This window comes from Cyprinus carpio, chromosome A1, assembly GCF_018340385.1.
Source record: "Cyprinus carpio isolate SPL01 chromosome A1, ASM1834038v1, whole genome shotgun sequence".
NCBI lineage: Eukaryota > Metazoa > Chordata > Actinopteri > Cypriniformes > Cyprinidae > Cyprinus > Cyprinus carpio.
The window spans coordinates 27072081-27089772 of record NC_056572.1 but is presented as its reverse complement, the minus strand read 5'-3'; the positions used below and the strand labels follow the sequence as shown (position 1 = coordinate 27089772).

Sequence of the window (17692 nt, the reverse complement as noted above, 5' to 3'; positions counted from 1 at the left end):
GTTAATACCAGCATCTTTATTGACCATAAAAAGTCGACTACTAGTGAATGAATAGCGTTTTTTTTTTTTTTAAATACTTTAAATTATACTTAATTATATTTATAATCATATAATTTTACTTATCATAAATTAAGAAAAAAAAAAAAAACAAGATTTGTTTATGATTTGTTTGTTTATGCTTTCCATAAACACAGTAGGCCTGTTTCTCAATAAGGAAAAAATAAATAAATAATACACATTACCAAAAAATCGTAAACTGCAATAAGCATACATCACTGAGCACGCGCTCTAGCCTCTATCCTCCAGCTGAGCATCACTATTCAACAAAGATGCTCAGCACCATCTTCGCCCCGCCCATCACAGGCTGCGCTCTTTCTCGCCGCGCTCATGGCGCAGGCGCATTACAGAGCCACCGCGCGGCTCACTATTTAGCAAGAAGGGAGCGCGCATACTCAGCACCTGTCGTGTGTGTGGCTGGGGATTCGGTGGGAGGGGTCATTATTTGGCAGGGAGCGGCAGAGAGACGAGCATTTCCTAGATACCCACAGCAACGCGTGGATTCATTCTGCTTCCATCACTTCAGAGGCGAGCCGGCGGATTTTCTGGGTTGTTTAAACTTACTGGCTAGGTTTGGAAAGCCGTACGTTTGGAAATAAATCACACCAGCTTATTTCCTCGGAAGTGTTTTGTTCCTGTACCGGGACTGTCATCACTGAAGGTACGATCTATGGAAGCCACTTTGGAATAAGCAAACCGTTATTAGATGTGAAAGGCGAGGCTTGTGCATCCTAGATTTATTGCGCTTATTTAATTAGGAAAACATCAGATGTCAGATGAAAATATATAGGTAAATACCCTGAAGCGACTGTCTAATGCTCTCAGCTGTATAAACCTACAGTTATTCCAGCACCGAGGTGATGGCCAGTGCCTCCCATTTGCAGCCTGCTAGCATACCGGCTAACCAGCTCATATTAGGTTAAATAAAGGTTTGCTTTTAATAGAATAGGAGCAGAATATTATCCGCGTGATAACGGACGTTGTTTTGCATACGCATAGTGTATTGTAATAATAAAAAGCATTGGTTCGACTAACCGCGGTCTGTAGACACCTTTCATCCTCATTGTCGGAGCGCCTCCCGTCTTTAATGTTCCGTTATTGTTTGTGTGCAGTTACTATTGTGCTCGATTTTATATTTAAATGGTAGGTGGAAGAGGCGTTTAGGATCTGTACGTTTCTAAGAAGTAAATATTAAAGTTTTGCAATAAGATACAACTTTGGACTTTATGGCATTGACATATTTTGTCGGTAATTGTTGCTGGATGAAACCCAGTGTTAGAAAATGTTCTTTTTTAATACAGAATGATATTTGGCTTGCATGAAATTGATTTTCATAGGCTCTTTTTTTTCTACCATTATGAGGATATGGTTTTCAAATAATAATAATAATAATAATAAAAGAAGAAGAAGAAATAAACAGAACAAAATGTAGCATTGTCATCCAATGCATGTCAAATACTCCAATTGAAGGGTGCGAGTTGGCGGTGGTCTGGGTTTTTGTGGCACTTGTGTCGGATCCCCCTAAATTAGTTTTAAACCCCAAAAGCTTGTGGCACAAAAGGCTGTTTTTTCCCCCTATATGAACTGTATATATTTCAACATTTCAGTATTTACAAGTCAAAACACATATTCTCACTTGTTGCCAAATAAGGTCCTTTCACATTAAGGATAACTGTAACGATAACTTTAACATTTTAATTGTTCTAATTCTGTGTGAATAAGTCCACATCGCAGCTGTAATGATAGCAACACTGAGGAATGATATGGTTGGAATCACTTTCAGAACATTTAAAGCAACACATTAGCAAAGCGGTGGTGCATTTTTATAATAAACAAAATGATATTGTGTGTTGGCGTGGAAACTAATTATCATTAGTTATCTTTATAGTTAACACACAGGTAATTGCTTAGGTGGTTTCCGTTGCATTTCGAGCAGTGTGTCGATAAAGCATGCCATCCGAGGGATCAGTTTATTATAGATTTTGATTATAGAACTAGAAACCTTTTTTTTTTTTTTTTTTTTTTTTTTTTTTAATAATTGGCTTTTAGCTAACTGTGCTAGTGGTGTAAATTGCAAATATTTGAAAGGCTGGTAAGTTGAATATTTAAAGATAACATATACAGACGAATTGAAACTGAAATTGAAAATTCGCTATCCAAGCCTATGACTAGATTTGATTAATTATATAACAAATGTAATATACAAAAAATACATTTGCACGCTAAGTACAGGTCACGTTCAGTGGCATTTTTGCCTTGAGCCCTGCTTACTTTGCAGACCATAAAATGAATGCAAACAGTGTTTAATTGTTGATAACACACTGCAGTAGCATCTGAATGTAAAATAATACATTTTATGTACAATGCATGTTTAACTTATCTAACCTCTATGTTGTGATTCTATAATGGTAAAATAAGCCCTGTGCAAAAACAGTAGTTGTGAATTGTTACAACTTATGCCAAGGTATACATAACGAGTTTTTTTATTTGATCCCATTTGTATTCCACTAAGTGAAACTACTCCCAGGATAGCTCAATAAATCAAACTGCATGTGTTATTTATTTATTTTTATTTTGCAGCCTCAAAACTGTAGTGGGTAAGTATTTTAGAATAAACGAGTTTGGGTTATTTTTCAGGGTTTTTTTTTTTTTTTTCACTAGGCAATTGGAATGGAAAGACAATGGTCATCTAAGAGGAAATGTTTTTTATTTTTTATTTTATTTTTTATTTTACTGTTATATACACCAAACATGGCAGCTGTATCTATGGTTTACTTGCTTCCTTTCATGTCATGTGACACTTCACAACAGCCAAGCAAAAATGTTCACATGAAATCAAGATAGTCTGCATTTATTTATAGTTACTGTAACATTCAACACTCTTCAAACTCAAAATAAAAGTTTTCTCAAATGTTTTCAGTGGGATTCAATGGGTTTGTGTATTGCAAATTGCATAATACAAGCCCTAAACAGGCATGTTATTTCTTAGGTGAATTTCTAGATTCCCTTCAGTCACCATGTAACAACAAAATATTTTAATTCACTCTGTCCCTCACAGTCAACAGCACATTATAACACCCTGTTTATACTGCTAGCAAAGCCACAAACAGGAATGTTCCCATTCTAATCAATTTTGCTGACTGTATAGAACGCTTCCTTGATTATAATAGCAGTGTTTTATTTGCTCACTCCGAGTGTAGATGTTTCCATGCCGTATAGATTTGTAAGAAGAAACCAAATAGGTAAAAGGGCAACAGTGAGGCTGCATTTAGAAGTCCAGCATTTGATTGACAGGGAGGTGTGCAACACTATTACGGTCTCCACAGTCATGTCAGGGCTTTTCTCAGCACTGTATGTCAACAGGCTTTTAAAGGGTCACATGCTTTCTGTTTTCATGTAATATGGCACTGATATTTTATATGCACAGTAGTTATTATGTTCTGTGTACAGTAGGCCGATAGCAACAATTTATTGCATTCACTCAAAAGCAAATGAGTTTAAATTCTTTAGCAGCTGTTATGATACTCAAATGGACTGGCAATGCACATAAATAAGGTGCTTTATAGTGAGTACCAGGAGAGCAGATTTGCCCAGTGTCAGCTCCTTGGGACGCCCTGTGTGCGTGATCTCAGCGAATCTGGTCGCTATGGTGTCTCCAGGCTGAGGCGAGGGGCTCTGTTTGCTAAGGCAAACAAGCAGTAATAAAGAACCCAGCTAGACGGAGAGACTTTCCGATGTGAAGGCGTGCTCACTGCACAGAATGACAGGAAAAATCCTAGCATGCATTGTTCAGACTATTGATTCTAATGTGTGCAAACATTTATACAGCGCTTGCCAACTTGCGAAACCACACTTGAAAATGACTTAATTGGTCTGTGTCTGCATGTGCATCCCTCCATTTATCTGCAGTTTATGTATGAATGTGAAAACGTTTTCTTACAATGTGTGCCTGTGCCACATTTATTAAAGCAAAACATTTCACACACACACACACGCACGCACGCACGCACGCACGCACACACACACACACACACACACACACAAAGTTTTTTAGATTTCAAATGAATGAATCAATAGATATGCTGTTCAAAATTAAGACAAAACATATAATAGAAGGTTCAGGTTAATTGTCACTAGTTACTGTAATAGTAGTTGAGTAACTGTGTAACTGCAGTTGAGTAAAGTTAGTAAAATGTAAAGAAGTGCAAAATAATAAAAGTGCATTTTGTGTGACTTACACTATACTGTTCAAATGTTTGGGGTCAGTAATTTTTATTTATTTATTAAAAATAAATAAATAAAATAATGCTTTTATTCATATTAAATAATCAATTAGTGACAGTAAATACACTTATAATTTTACAAAAAAGATTTCTGCTTCAAATGAATGCTGTTCTTTTGAACTTTCTAATCATCAAAGTATCCTGTAAAAATATAGCATTTCAGCATTGTTAATTAATAATGTTTCTTGAGCTCCAAATCATCATATTAGAATGGTTTCTGAAGAAATGTGACACTGAAGACTGAAATAATGGCTACTGAAAATTCAGTTTTGCCAGCAGATGAATAAAATACATTTTAAAATATATTCAAATAGAAAATCCTAAAGCCTTGGTGAGCATAATAGACTTCTTTTAAAAATTGTTAAAACCCCAAACTTTTTAACGGTAGTGTAAATGTCCAAATACTTTTTAAATGTACAGAGACTATATATTACTCACATTTTCAGGAGTGAAATATTTCTAGACCTGTCTTTTATGTATTTTAAACAGATTTGAAATGGCAAACATTTTTTATTTTTTTTTTATTTTATCAGCAGCATTTGTTTGCAGTTTCAAAATAATTAATAAGTTAATTGCTTTGAAAAAAAAGGAGGTGAAATTGCCTTTAAATAAACTTTTATTGTCACAGTTTAAAGTTAGGAGTGCCTTTCCACTGATTCATAGCAAAAGATCGAAGGACATGTACAGTACAAAGTGTAATGTTGAAATAAGGCTTGTTTCCCTAGGCTATGTGATGGCCTTATCTCTACCTTTATTTATATTAATTTATGTTGTATTATCCTGAGCACATACCACAGACCATATGCAAATTTCATGAACACTCCCACTTATTCTTTGCTGACATTATGAACTTTATGAAAGCTTAAGCACTGTAATCTGAGTAATGGGAGTAATGCTAGCAGTGACTAATGTGGAAAGACTTGAAACACCCATTTACATCAATGCTAATGTGCCCAAGAACATTGTGCAATGCCTACTGGGATGCAGATGTAGCTTTTGTTCGTGGAAGTTTCCCATCAGGGTTCATGTAGAAGTTGTTCTTTGTACTCAACTTGATCATATTCTCATTCATTTATAAAAGAAGAAGCATTAAACTGATGTCAGGGGAGTACAGAGGCCTAACAGTGACAAATTGACTCAAACAGAAACATGGTTCCTGTTGATTTGTCACTTCCAAAAAGAAATCTTTGCTAAATGCACTTTTTAAAAGGCTAGTAATTTTTGCCCAGGAACACCAAATTTGGTAAACGTAAACAATTTTCACCACAATACAAAGGCTAAACACTAATATTTTGATATCCGTATTCCTAGTTTATATTTATTGATTTTTCTGGCGGACTATTATACTATTTCCACTTCTTGATATTTGCAGTTTTTCATGAAAAAAGTCAAGTTATGTGGCTTTGCGTCAGAAATGTAGCCACCAGCACATTATATGAGCAGCTCTTCTTGTTGTCAGTTGTGATTGGTCTGCTGAGAGCCATATGCTTATAGAATTTGAGGAAGGCATGGTGATGGTGGATCAGTGCAAAAGGGCAGCATCTACCTGGAGACCGAACTGGATTTTAAAAGTCTGCATTGCAAGTAGTGATTAGCATTTTCTGAGAACAAGACAGCAGTATACTGTCTATATTTTTCTGAGAGATGCTGAGCAAAAAGCCGCATTTCTGATCTTCTTGTTTGCAAACAGCGGCGCCTTTGAGTTTGGAGACGGGGCGAGCAATTGCCTGCAGCTCTCGAGAAGTAACTGAACCAGTGCTGCTGCGAGATATAACTTAAGCAAGACAAACAAATCAAAATTTCTGATTAATGGCAAGCAGCACTTGATACGCGAAGTATTTTAGAACTCTTGACACTTTTATTTGATACTTTATTTAATGTTTTTTTGATTTCATTTTGTGAAAAGAAAAAGTTATTTCTCTATTCACTTTAGCATTCAGAAAGCTGTTATTTTTGATCTGACCAGTTTTGTCGCAGCGTCTCGCTGAAGACTTTTAAAGGGCACTAGTAAAACTGGTCTCATTTTCTTTCTCGAGCATGTGAGACTGTGATAAGTCAACAGAAGCTTTTTTAGACTGCATCAATTTATCCTTCTCTTCTTGGGTTTCATCTGTTCCTCCTGCTTTCTTCAGTTCCCTTCTTTCTCCAACCCAATCTTCAAAACAACATCCTGCTGGAGGATATGGAGGAGTCACTGTAGGAGTCATCTCCGTTCTCATCTTGCAGTCTCCCTCTCTTTACCACCTCATTTCTTTTTCTTCTGTACAATGAATTTGTGTTGTGGGTTCCTCCTTTGCACTAGGATCTGTACTAATAATATATACTGTAAATTACAAAATATTATTATTATTATTATTATAGACAGAAGTTTTAAAGTCTGTTATTTTAAATTTTTTAAATGGCATTTACTTGATTTTGCATGGATTTAGAGTGTTAACTTGGTTATATTATTTCATCAGGTTAAAAAAAAACAATCTTCAATCTTCAATCTTATTTTGCCAAATTAATCTTTTTTTTTATAAATCCTACACTTCGTAAATAGCAGCAGTTGCTCAGGTTTAATACTGACATTTACATTTACTGATATTGAACCGTGGTACCTTCATTTATAACCCTACTTTACATATTCATAGATATATTTCTATCTTGCTGTTTCTTTCTGTTCCCCTCTTATTTCATCAGACTTTACATCACTTTTGCAAGAGCACTGAGTGCGGTGTATGACTGAACAAACCCATATTACACAGATTACCAGTGATCGGGACAGGAAGCGAATTAGCCGGATAAAGAAATCAGATGTGTTTTCGACCATAACTTTGAAGTGCCAAATTTTGGAATGCCTATTTTGGTGCGCTCTCTCACAACATGTCCCACAATGATCATGTATTAGTTCAGTATGAAGGTTTTTTTTTATTTATTTGTTTTGTGGCTGTTCAAACACATTTGCTATGAAAACAATACAATTAAATCCATTTTCAGTTACGTTATAATTTTTGTACTTTTTGGGGATTTTTTCCCCCAACTTTTTTCCTACACATGGTGCTCCCATAGTCCAAAATAGCTGAATGCATTTTCAGTTACGAAAGAGGACAACTCAGTGTTTTAGTCGTTGTTTTTCACCTATGTTTATATACCAATGAAATCTAATCTTAATACCAGTAAACAAAGTCTGATTCATTCTCTCTTTTTGTACAGAATGAGATGCAATGATTACCAGACTTCTTACTCAAGACAATGCTAGCCCTAGTCAAACCCCCCCCCCCACACCACCACCACCTCTTCTCTTGACTATACTTTCTCCTCTCCATTTTCTTCTCATACATTCAGCACCCCTGAGGGGAATTCTATAGCATAAATACTTCTTCGATATGTGCAAGAAAAGTATATTATACTGAGCTGTACTCCATCGTCTTTTAGATATGTCCTCTTCCTCTAGCTTTACGCACTTTCTTTTTCCCGAATGCTTCCATGATCCTCTATCTTTGTGATTTTCAACATTAATTAACTTTCTTAATTAACTGTGGTTACCTAAGCCAAAATCTTTGTGGGGGTCAATGAATGTTTTAGCTCCACTATTAGAGTTTAAAGCACCCAGGTACAGAAGTGACCACCAGTCTTTGTACATCATGGTGTTTAGGCAAGCTGAGCCCATTTACCTCCTTTTGAGGTGTCAGCAGGCGCAGCATTGGACAGATGGTCACTCCCCCACCTGGCTTGCTGGCTGGCTTGAGTTCTATTACTGAGGGAAATCAATAGGACTGTAGAAGTCACCGTGACCTGTAATTTAAGAACATCTATAAAACTGCACACTTTAAACTTTGCCCAGTTATTATTAGGATTCCCTTCTGATGGGCGCGTTGTTGTTTTGACCGTAATTGCAATTGATTTCCGGATGTGAAACCAAGCTGTGGCGTTCAAAAAAAATATCAGCTACTTCCAAATATAATTTTTAGACATCTGTTTTTTTATGCTCAGTATGTTGGGAAATTCAGCACAGTGAATGAAACAACAATCCTGTTTCATCATGTCTGAACATTAATCCTCAAAATAGACCATTTTTCTCTTTGGCATTTTCATGCAATATGTCTGTAATCAAACCAAGGACAGATCTCATATGCCTATGCATATGAGATTTACTGAATTGCATGGGAACATGACATTAATATTTTCATTTTGACATCTAACAAATTTAAATGTGCTGTGTTTCAAATTAAAGTATTATACTCTTTGCACTGTATACAACTTCTGCATAATATTTCAAGTCTTTTGAAGTCAAGTTTGTGTAAAGAACAGAACAGAAGTAAAGTCATTATTCAATGAAAATTTTGACATCTACACTAGCTTTTGTTGGTGTAATTTTGATAGTTCAGCAATGTCTGATTCATGACCAAATGATTCTATTGAGTCGGGTCTTTTAAATGAAGCACTACTCCAGTTGCAAAACCTGGCAAAGTGCCAGGTGCCATTATGAATCAGAAACAATTCTCAAACCATGACTGATCTGGTTGAAGCGACTGTAGGGTGCACCTTTTATGGTGCTTTTAAGTCATTTTTGAAGCTTGAAAGCTCTAGGTCCCATTAATCATTATTGCATTGAAAAGAGCTACCAGTACAAAATTCCTACTTTCATGTTCCACATACGAAGGAAAATCAGATGGGTTTGAAACAACACGAGGATGAGTAAATTAAAGATTTGTCATTTTTGTGTGAACTAATCCTCAAACAGTTTTCCTCACGAATGCTGAAATTAGCTGTCAGTGCCCATTTACCTTTCCCAGAAATAGTTGTCCCAAACATTATTAGCTTCAGCTCCAGAGGCAATTGCTGCTGAGAGTAATTTGACTATTGCTGCTGTTGTCAGTTTGTTTTGCAAAGAAACGCTATAAAAAGTTGGAATTTTTGTGCACGTCATTTGTAACCGGAGAGCAATAAGTGAGAAATTCCCTCATCCATTTAGCTCAAACCTGTTTATCTCTATGCCTCTTCAAGACACGAAGAAATAAGCAATATTTGGAGTGGAAGCTAATAACAGGCATCTAAAATGGAAAGAGCTTTTCCTGCTTTATAATAAAGAGTCTTTTCTTGAAGGAATAGTTCACATAAAGTCTGCATAGAATTTTCCCCCTAATATTTAAAAAATTTCAATAGCCATTCTTTATTACAGTTTAATTGAGAGCTATCAATTTTAACATTTATTAGAAAAATAACAACTTTTAATTTAAGTGAACTGTTCCACCTGTATGAGTTTTTGTCAAACATAAAATGAGATATTTTATAGAATGTTGGTAACCAAACAGTTGATGGTCCCCATTGACTTACCAACATTCTTTAAAATGTCTTCATTGGTGTTCAGCAATAGAAAGTAATTGTATGCTATCAAATGGAATATATTTTGAAAGGTTATGCAGTCAACTGTACAGATATGTTAAACGTTAGTATCAAAACTGAAGTATATTTTGGGCTTGACACACACATACATATGCAGGGTTTCTTGGCTGAGGCTGCACTTAAACTGCAGGTGAACAGAGATGTGAAGCTACAGTAATGGTCAATGTGGTCAGTGAAACGGTCTTGAATCACTGAGCAAAGAGCTTTTTTAAGGAATTTCATTACGAGATACAGTGCTTTACAGTACTATCGAAAATAAACGGAAGCTCCAGCCTGAGCTGCTTGTCCTGACCTTGTTTTACATGACTGAATGTGTTTATCTAGGTATTAACCTCAATTTGAGCATTGACTTAATCTGGGTAAACAGAAAGAGAGAGGACTGCAGTTTTGAGTGCTTTTATGCATGAATTTTGTAAGAGAAAAAGGTATAGACAGGCATGTGGAGTTAGAATTGAGTGTTTGAGGGGGACAAACAGAGTGGTGGGACTATCTGTCGTGATTGAGCTTCTTAAAAACAGCAGGTCTGAGTTGGCTGAACTTCACTGCCATAGTCCTGTAATGAGAGCTTTTCATATAACTTCATGATCTGAATAATTGGCTGTTATGTAAAGCAGAAGGTAACTTGATTTGCATATCCTGAAGGAAATTTCAGTGCTTGCAAAGCAGCAAAAGAATAGTTGACAGTCAAAGCAGACAGGTTAGATATACATAGGCCACTATGACATCATCAGATTTCTCCCATTATAATTAATGGAGATGTCTATACTGCAAGTGCCCAATTGCATTACGTAGAAATTAAGTTAATGGTTGCGTCACTTCTATTTTTGATGCAATGCACAGCTACTATACTTCAGCTATGTACTGTTACTGTACATCAAAGCGATTTTGTGATGTTTCAGGTCTCTGGCCTATTATTTTAAATAGTCTAAAATCCAAGTATACTGTATATGCAACTGTGATGTTCATTTTTACACCAATGTATTTCCTTTTAAGCAAATTTAATGTTAAATTTCTTAAAGTTGAGCTCAAAATAAAAATCACATTGACGATTGAAGCTATCTACAAAAAGCTAAATGGAATTTGATTATTTTAATGTTTTTGAATTGTCTTATGCTCACCAAGACTGGAAATATTTATCGATAATAATAATAACTATAATAATACTGTTTTAAACAATTGTTTTCTTTTTTAAAATGTAATTTATTCCTGTGATGGCAAAGCTGAATTTTCAGCTTCATAACTCCAGTCTTCAGTGTCACGTGATCTATCAGAAATCATTCTTATATGCTGATTTGGTGCTTTAGTAACATTTCTTAAAACAGTTGTGCGCTTAATAATTTTGTAGAAACCGTCATTTTTTTTTTATTTTTTTTTTTTTTTTTTTTTTTAGACCAAGGTGGTCTACCTTATAGTCCTTCATAAACCAGCCTGGAAATACATGTTGGCTGTAGCTGTTTTTACAGGGAAGATGCATTTAAGTCCAATGTTTGCCTTTCAGAAGTTGCACACATTGTCTACAACTGAAATGATCACAAAGGAGTCTTTTCTGGATCGTATAATGACTGACTTGAGGCAAAGCAAACAACACCAGTGGATTGGTACTAGTCGTTATTCCTTTTGGCATTTCATCTGAGATTGTAGACAATGCTCTGTTGATAATAGCGGTAGTTACTGCAGGCCTTGGGAGCATCTGTGCGTCTGCTCAGCCTGAAACAAAACAGATCCCAGAGCTCATTCTCTGTCTGAATGAGGATTAGTGAATCAGATGGACAGTTTGCTCAGAATCCTCTTTTGAAAAGAAATCTGTGCATTAGTTTGGTCTGTGGGCTTGTTAGTCTGACTGGCCTGCTACATGTTTATCCAACTGACTTTGGCCTTTATCACATTTAGAGAATGCGATAAGCACTGTTTTCAGTGTCTGAGTTAAATGCAAAAAAAACCAAAAAACTTTTTGCTTTAGTGAGTTAGCCTAATTTACTGAATGGTTTATTGGACTGATTCGAAGTGGTATAGTAAGTGCCGAGTTTGTGAATCCTTTTAAAAGATTCATTAAGGAACCTGTTTGTAAGAGCCATTTTCTTGTTAATCAGACTACACTGCTGGCACTGTATGTTTGTTTTTGCATGCAGCCTGATAAGAAACCTAAATAGAGAGACATGTTTTCTTGCCATTATTTTGTGGTACACAGCATCTTTTTATCATAACATTCAGTACAGACTGTAAACTCACATTAACTGCTTTGTTTTTTTTAGCATCTTTTTATCATAACATTCAGTACAGACTGTAAACTCACATTAACTGCTTGACATTTTTTTTTTTTTTTTATGTAACAGTTTTTTTTTTTAGACTGTAAACTCACATTAACTGCTTTTTTTTGGATTAGTTTCATACAGAAGTGTACTTGCATTGCAACTAAAAGAATAAAGAAAATGGCAGAGTTAAAATGGACATATTAGTCCCTACTAACATTTAGAGATACTGTATCAGTGTGAGAGAGACTGCTAGCTATGAGTTTCCACTCTTGCATGTTTCTGAATATTAGTCATGGTGATATGTTGCTGTTCCAGTTGGAATTTCACGAGGGTTCGCTAAAATGTGGGCTGATAAGGAATGTGCATTTGTTGTAGTGGCAGTCCAGTGCTGTGCCTGGTCTGTCGCTCTGGTGACACATACAAACACAGGTTAGAAATCTCATTCCAAGTTTAGATGTGTGTGTGAGTTACAGAACAAGATTAATTATCAATTAGTCTTATCAATATAATTTATTTTCCTTGGATGTTCAGCTAACCTTTTAAGTGTACACATACACTGTTGAGCAGTAGAAAGGCAGTGCAGATTTTATTTTATTTTTTTCACCTGTGTCAGTAATGACTTTATATCATTGCATACCAGTAGTTTCTCAGTGGTCAGGACTATTTTAAGAGAGCTGCTCTCAGCAAAAACAAGCCACCCGTACCATTAATGAGTAATCCCTTCAGTAGAAATCAGCCACATAGAGATTTATACTCGATAGGCCTATCATTTGTGAGATGCAGGGTAACGGTCGGGAGAAAGACATTTGGGGTTGTAAATCTCAGAAAAATCGTGAATTAGCAGGGTGCAAATATAATGATGGCTAAAAGTGTGTTGAGAGTCCTGGGCCAGTCAGGCTAATATAATGAGTCATTCAAAGATAATCACAAATGCCAGAGTTTACCTGTGAATTAGTTAAAAAATTAATATGATAGTATGTAGTTAAAAGTTTTATTTTATATATATTTATAAGCATTGAAATTTTGAGTATAATTGGCTAGTGGCACCCTTTTTTTTTTTTTTTTTTTTTTTAGAATTACCTTTAAAGGTGGGGTAAGCGATATCTGGTAGCCAATGCTGACATTTGAAATCACCAAAACAATCACGCCCCTAGCCCAAAAGGGTCTCTCACCCCTATTTTGATAGCTCCGCCCCACACATACGTACGCAACCCAGGCAACGATTAGTTCTGTGAAACAAAGCAAAACCAATGTTACACTGTGACTACACCAGACACTAGTGGCGCAGCGTGACAAAATACTGTAGAACTCATTATAATCAGTGACGCTGTCTACACCAAAGATATATATATATATATATATATATATACACATATATATATATATATATATATATACACACATATATATATATATATATATATATATATATATATATATATATATATATATAATATACATATATATATATATATATATACACATATATATATACATATATATATATATATAATGACTCATAAATGTCACTATAATTTATTTGTTTGTTATTATTTGTAATGAATACAGTTTTTTTTTTTTTGTAGTTAGTATTATATTGGCTAAAAACAATGTAAGTCAAAGTAAGTTAAAGGCAAGTAAAGCAGAAAAAAATCTTATTTTTGAGTGCTGCAGAACCTTTTGTCCTTTTGCGCATCTCACCATCAGCCACAGACATGTTCCAGTGACTTCCACTGTAATGTGACTGTCACCGTTTATCTGCTCTGTGTGCTTTCTTTATTCTGGGCCATCTCCCTCTCCCTCTCTCTCCCCCTCTCTCTCTCTCTCTCTCTCTCTCTCTCTCTCTCTCTCTATCTTCTCCATCCCACCTCCCCGTTCCTGTTAAATCCACTATTCTCTCTCTCTCTTTGTTTGATTTCCTCTGCTGCATTTCCTCTTGTCCTCTACTTTGTCATTTTATCCTCTTTTGCTCCATCTCTTTCAGTGACCTCTCGCTCTTATCTGCCCCTGTGGCAAGGAAAAAAATAAAACACTTGTTTGTGGAGGAAGGAATCAACAAATAAACTAATGACTGGAGATATTTAAAAGGTGGAAGGAAAAATGTAGTATGAAATGGCACAGTGGGTTTAAGTTGCTCCCTGTCAAATGCAGCTACGCTCTCATATCCTCCTCCTCAGCATGTAACATCCTTACACTGCCAGCCAAATTCTGAGTGAACTGCACAAGAACATTCTTGGTTTGACACCAGTTTCAGTGCTACCACCTACTGCAGGCCAGACTTCATCTGGTTTTAGTGTGCTGGCAGAGAGCTGTGCTTTAGTGTGTTATGAGCCTAACAGTAATTATACTGTCAGCATACCAGCTAAAACCTTCTCAGAGAACTTCTGTCTCTTACTACATGCCCTTTATAATTGATTAGTCATTCAGACAAACCCACCGGCTAGTCGGTTTTAAAAATATATGGTTTTGCATATCACTAAGAAAAAAAAAGAAATTAAATAAATTTATTGTCTGACAGCCAGGATTTTTCAGTGTGAAGCGCAGCACTGCGTTTTACACACTAGCAGCTGTTTTCATTGTCTCAATGTCTCTACATCTCTGCAAGTGCTGTGAGTTTTAGGTCGATTAGCCTATAACATGTATTTGAAAATGCTTGCCCGAGATTTGTAATTAGAACCATTTGTAAACCTGTTGGCAACAGCCAAGAAGCTTCTCCTTGTGCTTTACGCAAAATAAAAGTTCTGTTGTGTTCAAAGAAATTAAGACAGCCATAAATATTACTATTGCAGTCTTATGGTGTTGTTCTGCAATAATAATAATAATAATAATAATACACCTATTGTTATTATTATTATTGTTATTATTAAAATCTTTTTTTTTTTTTTTTTTTTTTAACTATAATAGCAGGTGGTTCATCCTTGAATGTGTGTTGTAAAATTGTTACATTTTATAACAGCTGACCTGAAACTTCTTATAGACTGTCTGATAATGAGACCTTTCAGTTGTGGGATGGAAGCTGGTCCCAAATCAGTAAAAAGGACTATATTTTCTTCTTTTTAATTAGAAATACAGAAGATTTTTTAGGGTTTTAATGGCAGAAACACTGGAAGGATGAGTGTTTGTGGGCATTGAATGATTTGCTCGGCTGTTATTAAGCATGGGTTAATCTAAGATTTAATACTGACTGCTCCGGGGCAGGATTTTTGGAAACTGCTGCAAAGAAGTTTAAGCTCAGAGTTTCATTTTAGGACACAAGGCATGAATATGCAAAACAGAATCAGCCATCCTTTGATATTTCCGGTGATCCGGTGTCCTCATCAAATGCACAAACGCAATGTTGATGATGTCATAAGCATTGTTTTTCATATCTTTTATGTCTGCTCTGCCTTTCTTTCTCAGTCTCAGATAAACACACTTCTCAAAAGATAGTTGCACCAGCATATTGAGGTCAGCGTGAGGAGTTGGAGTGGACAAAAGAGGTCAAAAATTGCTGTGCTGGCTTTAGTCTGCTGTGCTTAAAGATGTGTGTGTGTTTGTTTGTGTGTGTGTGTGATGGTGTCACGATTAGTCTGGCCTGATTGAGCTGTCTTTAATCCTCTCTACTGTTTGAGCGTCACACAGCATCGCAGGTTTGCAGCCCAGACGTTTATCACTGTTTATGTGTGGGCTGCCAGTTTGATTTGTTAATCTAGTGTGATTTATTTTTTTATTTTATTTTTTAAAGTAATGTGATAAAATGCAATTAATCATGCCCTCTGACCCATATGTAAATTGCGTAAAAAATAGTATTTTCCTATTTAAACCAGACTAACTAAATGGATTTCTGTGAACTGTAGGTCAGTTATGATAAATGGCTTTAAATGTTTGATGATTTATTGGATTCTGAAGGATTTTTTGTAACGTCTATCTACTTAATATTTTACTCATTTGTCACAATGCTATGTCTTTGAATTACTGTATGTTCATTTTGAGGCTTTTCACAGCAAATTTAGACTGAATAGAAATAAATCAAATGGCAATACAAAAGCATGTGCTGTCACATCAACTGTAAAGCCTTGCCTTGTCTTTGTGGCAGTTTCTGGGTTAACATGACTATTCCTGCTCATGAGGCTAATGGATCTGAGCCAATCAGCCTTCTGACCCATCCTGACTCCAGTGTGTAGAAAATGCATTTGTGAAAGTCTCTCATTTTTGCCATTTTGCGCTCCTCGTTATGACTGCTGTTATTATCATCCTGGCAACCAGGCACAAATAGCGTAATTATTCCTCTTCCCATTTCCGTAGGATAATTGAAGCATTATTCTGTGATAATGGAACTGAAACAGATCTTGCACAGCTTGCTTCCAGCGCACTTTATTGGAGGTGGTTGTGTGATATACTGGTCATCTCTCAGTGAAAATAACCTTTTTTTTTTCGTTGTGTTTTTGGACATCAAAATGTATTAAAATGTATTAATATTACAATAAGCTCCATTAAATTTAATATAAATTATGCCAATATTTTGTCATGTCATTTTCATTACTTTAAGTCCATTTTACTCTTATTAAAATATATTTTTGCATTTAGCGTTTTCCTTCCTGCTTTTCATGACTGTTTTCTTTTTTTGATAAATTTTTGTGACTTGACCCACCACTTTTTAGGACCCAGAAACCAATAATGGTGATCCAAAGCCTATAATGTAAATAATGTTTATAGCCAATTCAATAACCCTTTATAGTGTGGATAATATAGTTCTTAATAAGAAGAAAGCTTTTGTTGAACTTAAAGAGCTGCAGACCCAGTGACCCACTTTATTTTTAAGTGTTGAAGTGTAAAATGGTTACACCAAATTTTAAGGAATAAAACTGACATACTGAGCAGGAGAGGTCTCAAACGTGTGGTTTAATAGCTGTTAAGTCTGTTGTGCAGGACTCTGGAGTGAATGTTTGACACTGTGCTTTAGGGAGTGTTTGACACAGCGACTGAGACTGTTGGGAGCCTCTCTTGAGGATTCACTGACAGTTACATCAGAGAAGAGGAAATGCAAGACACAGTTTGAGCACAAAAGAATGGTGATGCCCAGAAAACCCTTTTTTGTGTGTATAGCTCACTGACAACTGAGGAACCGTGACTGGAGCAAACAGCAGATGATGGTTTGATCTCATGTTGATTCTTCTCACACCAGACTGTTCCAATGTGTGTCAAGGAGCTAAAAAAATCAACAAAAAACAAATTTATTTAATGAAAAGAAAAAAAAGTTCAAGCCAAATTTCTTGTTGCCAGTTTTTGAAAAACAATACATTTTAATCTGTTCAACATCATGTGACACTATTCTAGAACTTTGTCACAATCTTTATGAATAGGGAAAAATAAAATCTGAATTCTCTAATAACTGCATTATTGTATCTGTCATGTTGTTATTTTAAAGTACCTTACAAATGAAAATATTTATTTTTTGTGTGTGTAATTTCATATCTTGCTTTATCATAATAGCATATATTTAATGATTTGTTGAACTTTGTTCAGAAAGTCCATACATTGAAATATTTTATCATAATTTGCATTCAAATGCTATTTTCTTAAAATTAAAAAAGGATGTTAACATACAGAAGTGAAGAAGAACGATTCATTTACTCAGAATATTTGTTCACACATTGATTTATGAACATAGCTTCATTAGTTTTTCTGAATAATTAGATTACTTAAAGTTAATATTCTTCCACTTTTCATTTT

The 17692-nt window shown here is 35.4% G+C and overlaps 1 protein-coding gene across 3 annotated transcripts in view; it reads left to right on the top strand.

Annotated features, from left to right (window-relative positions):
* Positions 1–451: 451 nt before the first annotated feature.
* The window catches only part of ctnna2 (catenin (cadherin-associated protein), alpha 2), a 371145-nt gene continuing 353904 nt past the window's right edge, over positions 452–17692 (top strand). For 2 of the 3 annotated variants that reach the window (XM_042759837.1, XM_042759848.1), the window contains exon 1: positions 452–718. The gene's annotated coding sequence lies outside the window, so the exon portion shown is untranslated. The remainder of the gene's footprint in view (positions 719–17692) is intronic. The other variant, XM_042759833.1, reaches the window with a different exon arrangement.